The following is a 7,183-nucleotide window of genomic DNA, read 5'->3' on the forward strand; positions in this document are numbered from 1 at the left end:
CTCATCTCGCGGCGAGTGGGAAGTCTCATGGTTTTGCTCGAGTTGCGGCCGGAACCTGGGGTATATTCTCGAGTTACGACGGGGAGGGCCCTTCCAGACACGTGTTTGTTCAGCGACATCAGGACTCCTGCCTAGGTGCGAGGGACACCTCGGGATTCTCCTCGAGTCTTGGCATGGCAATTGGGACGCGTCTCCACGTGAGGCGGGAGACCCAGGGTCCCTTTCCACGTGCCACAGGGATCCTGGGTCTCCTATCCACTTTCAAGAGGAGTCAGGCATCGTCTCCTTTGGAAGCATTAATCTCCTCGGAACTCTCGAGTTTTCAAAGGATGTGAGGCCTCCGTGCGCGTTGAGGCGGAGGGCTAGGTCTTTCTCTGTGGTCTCCAAAGGGGATTCAGACAACCCTTCGTCTTGGGAGATGCAAGACGAGCCTGCATTCAATTCACTGCAGGGATATCCGGCCTTACTTCGAGTCAGAGCATCTCGGTGTCCATTCCACTTGAGGCCACAAACTCAGGGTCCCTCTCACATACCTGTAGCTGAGAGAAGCCTCCTCTTGAGGTGCTTGTGGAAAGTTGGTATTCCCCTTGAGTCGAAGCCAGGGACTAAGCTCTCATCTCGAGTTGATTTGGCGTCCACGGATCCCTTTCGTGTTGCTCCAGTGACCTCAGGATCCCTCTAGACTTGAGCCAGTGATCTTGGGTTTTCTCTGGAGTGCCATCAAGGAAATCAAGGCTCCTTTCACGTTTGATGTGGAACACGGAATTGCTCTGCACGCAGTGTAGGGGATTCGGGCCTCATCTCTCGGCGAGGGGGAACTCTCCTGGTTTTTCTCGAGTTGCGGCCGGAACCTGGGGTATATTCTCGAGTTAAGACGGGGAGGGCCCTTCCAGACACGTGTTTGTTCAACGACTTCAGGACTCCTGCCTAGGTGCGAGGGACACCTCGGTATTCTCCTCGAGTCTTGGCATGGCAATTGGGACGCGTCTCCACGTGAGGCGGGAGACCCAGTGTCCCTTTCCACGTGCCACAGGGATCCTGGGAATCCTATCCATTTTCAAGAGGAGTCAGGCATCGCCTCCTTTGGAAGCATTGATCTCCGCGGACCTCTCGAGTTTTCGAAGGATGTGAGGCCTCCGGTCGCGATGAAGCGGAGGACTAGGTCTTTCTCTGTGGTCTCCACAGGGGATTCAGACATCCCTTCGTCTTGGGAGATGCAAGACGAGCCTGCATTCAATTCACTGCAGGGATATCCGGCCTTACTTCGAGTCAGAGCATCTCGGTGTCCTTTCCACTTGAGGCCACAAACTCATGGTCCCTCTCACATACCTGTAGCTGAGAGAAGCCTCCTCTGGAGGTGCTTGTGGAAAGTTGGTATTCCTCTTGAGTCGAAGCCAGGGACTAAGCTCTCATCTCGAGTTGATTGTGGGTCCACGGAGCCCTTTCCTGTTGCTCCAGTGACCTCAGGATCCCTCTAGACTTGAGACAGTGATCTTGGGTTTTCTCTGGAGTGCCATCAAGGAAATCAAGGCTCCTTTCACGTTTTATGTGGAACACGGAATTGCTCTGCACGCAGTGCAGGGGAATCGGGCCTCATCTCTCGGCGAGGGCGAAGTCTCATGGTTTTTCTCAAGTTGCGGCCAGAACCTGGGGTATATTCTCGAGTTACGACAGGGAGGGCCCTTCCAGACACGTGTTTTTTCAGCGACGTCAGGACTCCTGCCTAGGTGCGAGGGACTCCTCGGGATTCTCCTCGAGTCTTGGCATGGCAATTGGGACTCGTCTCCAAGTGAGGCGGGAGACCCAGGGTCCCTTTCCACGTGGCACAGGGATCCTGGGACTCCTATCCATTTTCGAGAGGAGTCAGGCATCGTCGCCTTTGGAAGCATTGATCTCCGCGGAACTCTCGAGTTTTGAAAGGACGTGAGGCCTCCGGTCGCGATGAGGCGGAGAACTAGGTCTTTCTCTGTGGTCTCCACAGGGGATTCAGACATCCCTTCGTCCTGGGAGATGCAAGACGAGCCTGCATTCAATTCACTGCAGGGATATCCGGCCTTACTTCGAGTCAGAGCATCTCGGTGTCCATTGCACTTGAGGCCACAAACTCAGGGTCCCTCTCACATACCTGTAGCTGAGAGAAGCCTCCTCTTGAGGTGCTTGTGGAAAGTTGGTATTCCTCTTGAGTCGAAGCCAGGGACTAAGCTCTCATCTCGAGTTGATTTGGGGTCCACTGAGCCCTTTCGTGTTGCTAAAGTGACCTCAGGATCCTTCTAGACTTGAGACAGTGATCTTGGGTATTCTCTGGAGTGCCATCAAGGAAATCAAGGCTCCTTTCACGTTTGATGTGGAACACGGAATTGCTCTGCACGCAGTGCAGTGGAATCGGGCCTCATCTCACGGCGAGGGGGAAGTCTCATGGTTTTTCTCGAGTTGCGGCCGGAACCTGGGGTATATTCTCGAGTTACGACGGGGAGGGCCCTTCCAGACACGTGTTTGTTCAGCGAGGTCAGGACTCCTGCCTAGGTGCGAGGGACATCTCGGGATTCTCCTCGAGTCTTGGCATGGCAATTGGGACGCGTCTCCACGTGAGGCGGGAGACCCAGGGTCCCTTTCCACGTGCCACAGGGATCCTGGGACTCCTATCCATTTTCAAGAGGAGTCAGGCATCGTCTCCTTTCTAAGCATTGATCTCCGCGGACCTCTCGAGTTTTCAAAGGATGTGAGGCCTCCGGTCGCGATGAAGCGGAGGACTAGGTCTTTCTCTGTGGTCTCCACAGGGGAATAAGACATCCCTTTGTCTTGGGAGATGCAAGACGAGCCTGCATTCAATTCACTGCAGGGATATCCGGCCTTACGTCGAGTCAGAGCATCTCGGTGTCCATTCCACTTGAGGCCACAAACTCAGGGTCCCTCTCACATACCTGTAGCTGAGACAAGCCTCCTCTTGAGGTGCTTGTGGAAAGTTGGTATTCCTCTAGAGTCGAAGACAGGGACTAAGCTCTCATCTCAAGTTGATTTGGGGTCCACGGAGCCCTTTCGTGTTGCTCCAGTGACGTCAGGATCCCTCTAGACTTCAGACAGTGATCTTGGGTTTTCTCTGGAGTGCCATCAAGGAAATCAAGGCTCCTTTCACGTTTGATGTGGAACACGGAATTGCTCTGCACGCAGTGCAGGGGAATCAGGCCTCATCTCGCGGCGAGGGGGAAGTCTCATGGTTTTTCTCGAGTTGCGGCCGGAACATGGGGTATATTCTCGAGTTACGACGGGGAGGGCCCTTCCAGACACGTGTTTGTTCAGCGACGTCAGGACTCCTGCCTAGGTGCGAGGGACCCCTCGGGATTCTCCTCGAGTCTTGGCATGGCAATTGGGACCCGTCTCCACGTGAGGCGGGAGACCCAGGGTCCCTTTCGACGTGCCACAGGGATCCTGGGACTCCTATCCATTTTCAAGAGGAGTCAGGCATCGTCTCCTTTGGAAGCATTGATCTCCGCGGACCTCTCGAATTTTCAAAGGATGTGAGGCCTCCAGTCGCGATGAGGCGGAGAACTAGATCTTTCTCTGTGGTCTCCACAGGGGATTCAGACAACCCTTCGTCTTGGGAGATGCAAGACGAGCCTGCATTCAATTCACTGCAGGGATATCCGGCCTTACTTCGAGTCAGAGCATCTCGGTGTCCATTCCACTTGAGGCAACAAATTCAGGGTCCCTCTCACATACCTGTAGCTGAGAGAACCCTCCTCTTGAGGTGCTTGGGGAAAGTTTGTATTCCTCTTGAGTCGAAGCCAGGGACTAAGCTCTCATCTCGAGTTGATTTGGGGTCCACGGAGACCTTTCGTGGTGCTACAGTGACCTCAGGATCCCTCAAGACTTGAGACAGTGATCTTGGCTTTTCTCTGGAGTGCCATCAAGGAAATCAAGGCTCCTTTCACGTTTGATGTGGAACACGGAATTGCTCTGCACGCAGTGCAGGGGAATCGGGCCTCATCCAGCGGCGAGGGGGAAGTCTCATGGTTTTTTTCAAGTTGCGGCCGGAACCTGGGGTATATTCTCGAGTTACGACGGGGAGGGCCCTTCCAGACACGTGTTTGTTTTGCGACGTCAGGAATCCTGCTTAGGTGCGAGGGACACCTCGGGATTCTCCTCGAGTCTTGGCATGGCAATCGGGACGCGTCTCCACGTGAGGCGGGAGACCCAGGGTCCCTTTCCACGTGCCACAGGGATCCTGGGACTCCTGTCCATTTTCAAGAGGAGTCAGGCATCGTCTCCTTTGCAAGCATTGGTCTCCGCGGACCTCTTGAATTTTCAAAGGATGTGAGGCCTCCGGTCGCGATGAGGCGGAGAACTCGGTCTTTCTCTGTGGTCTCCACAGGGGATTCAGACATCCCTTCGTCTTGGGAGATGCAAGACGAGCCTGCATTCAATTCACTGCAGGGATATCCGGCCTTACTTCGAGTCAGAGCATCTCGGTGTCCATTCCACTTGAGGCCACAAACTCAGGGTCCCTCTCACATACCTGTAGCTGAGAGAAGCCTCCTCTTGAGGTGATTGTGGAAAGTTGGTATTCCTCTTGAGTCTAAGCCAGGGACTAAGCTCTCATCTCGAGTTGATTTGGGGTCCACGGAGAACTTTCGTGTTGCTCCAGTGACCTCAGGATCCCTCTAGACTTGAGACAGTGATCTTGGGTTTTCTCTGGAGTGCCATCAAGGAAATCAAGGCTCCTTTCACGTTTGATGTGGAACTCGGAATTGCTCTACACGCTGTGCAGGGGAATCGGGCCTCATCTCGTGGCGAGGGGGAAGTCTCATGGTTTTTCTCGAGTTGCGGCCGGAACCTGGGGTATATTCTCGAGTTACGACGGGGAGGGCCCTTCCAGACACGTGTTTGTTCAGCGACGTCAGGACTCCTGCCTAGGTGCGAGGGACACCTCGGGATTCTCCTCGAGTCTTGGCATGGCAATTGGGACGCGTCTCCACGTGAGGCGGGAGACCCAGGGTCCCTTTCCACGTGCCACAGGGATCCTGGGACTCCTATCCATTTTCAAGAGGAGTCAGGCATCGTCTCCTTCGGAAGTATTTATCTCCGCGGACCTCTCGAGTTTTCCAAAGATGTGAGGCCTCCAGTCGCAATGAGACGGAGGAATAGGACTTTCTCTGTTGTCTCCACAGGGGATTCAGACAACCCTTCGTCTTGGGAGATGCAAGACCAGCCTGCATTCAATTCACTGCAGGAATATCCGGCCTTACTTCGAGTCAGAGCATCTCGGTGTCCATTCCACTTGAGGCCACAAACTCAGGGTCCCTCTCACATACCTGTAGCTGAGAGAAGCCTCCTCTTGAGGTGCTTGTGGAAAGTTTCATTCCTCTTGAGTCGAAGCCAGGGACTAAGCTCTCATCTCGAGTTGATGTGGGGTCCACGGAGCCCTTTCGTGTTGCTCCAGTGACCTCAGGATCCCTCTAGACTTGAGACAGTGATCTTGGGTTTTCTCTGGAGTGCCATCAAGGAAATCAAGGTTCCTTTCACGTTTGATGTGGACCTCGGAATTGCTCTGCACGCATTGCAGGGGAATCGGGCCTCATTTCGCGGCGAGGGGGAAGTCTCATGGTTTTTCTCGAGTTGCGGCCGGAACCTGGGGTATATTCTCGAGTTACGACGGGGAGGGCCCTTCCAGACACGTGTTTGTTCAGCGACGTCAGGACTCCTGCCTAGGTGCGAGGGTCACCTCGGGATTCTCCTCGAGTATTGGCATGGCAATTGGGACGCGCATCCACGTGACGCGGGAGACCCAGGGTCCCTTTCCACGTGCCACATGGATCCTGGGACTCCTATCCATTTTCAAGAGGAGTCAGGCATCGTCTCCTTTGGAAGCATTGATCTCTGCAGACCTCTCGAGTTTTCAAAGGATGTGAGGCCTCCGGTCACGATGAGGCGGAGGACTAGGTCTTTCTCTGTGGTCTCCACAGGGGATTCAGACATCCCTTCGTCTTGGGAGATGCAAGACGAGCCTGCATTCAATTCACTGCAGGGATATCTGTCTGTACTTCGAGTCAGAGCATCTCGGTGTCCATTCCACTTGAGGCCACAAACTCAGGGTCCCTCTCACATACCTGTAGCTGAGAGAAGCCTCCTCTTGAGGTGCTTGTGGAAAGTTGGTATTCCTCTTGAGTCGAAGCCAGGGACTAAGCTCTCATCTCGAGTTGATTTGGGGTCCACGGAGCCCTTTCCTGTTGCTCCAGTGACCTCAGGATCCCTTTAGAATTGAGACAGTGATCTTGGGTTTTCTCTGGAGTGCCATCAAGGAAATCAAGGCTCCTTTCACGTTTGATGTGGAACACGGAATTGCTCTGCACGCTGTGCAGGGGAATCGGGCCTCATCTCGCGGCGAGGGGGAAGTCTCATGGTTTTTCTCGAGTTGCGGCCGGAACCTGAGGTACATTCTAAAGTTACTACGGGGAGGGCCCTTCCAGACACGTGTTTGTTCAGCGAAGTCAGGACTCCTGCCTAGGTGCGAGGGACACCTCGGGATACTCGTCGAGTCTTGGCATGGCAATTGGGACGGGTCTCCACGTGAGGCGGAAGACCCAGTGTCTCTTTCCACGTGCCAAAGGGATCCTGAGACTCCTATCCATTTTCAAGAAGAGACAGGCATCGTCTCCTTTGGAAGCATTGATCTCCACAGACCTCTCGAGTTTTCAAAGGATGTGAGGCCTCCGGTCGCGATGAGGCGGAGAACTAGGTCTTTCTCTGTGGTCTCCACAGCGGATTCAGACATCTCTTCGTCTTGGGAGATGCAAGACGACCCTGCATTCAATTCACTGCAGGGATATCCGGCCTTACTTCGAGTCAGAGCATCTCGGTGTCCATTCCACTTGAGGCCACAAACTCAGGGTCCCTCTCACATACCTGTAGCTGAGAGAAGCCTTCTCTTGAGGTGCTTGTGGAAAGTTGTTATTCCTCTTGAGTTGAAGCCAGGGACTAAGCTTTCATCTCGAGTTGATTTGGGGTGCACGGAGCCCTTTCGTGTTGCTCCAGTGACCTCAGGATCCCTCTAGACTTAAGACAGTGATCTTGGGTTTTCTCTGGAGTGCCATCAAGAAAATCAAGGCTCCTTTCACGTTTGATGTGGAACACGGAATTGCTCTGCACACATTGCAGGGGAATCGGGCCTCATCTCGTGGCGAGGGGG

This window comes from Dama dama, unplaced genomic scaffold, assembly GCF_033118175.1.
Source record: "Dama dama isolate Ldn47 unplaced genomic scaffold, ASM3311817v1 ptg000096l, whole genome shotgun sequence".
Taxonomy (NCBI): Eukaryota; Metazoa; Chordata; class Mammalia; order Artiodactyla; family Cervidae; genus Dama; species Dama dama.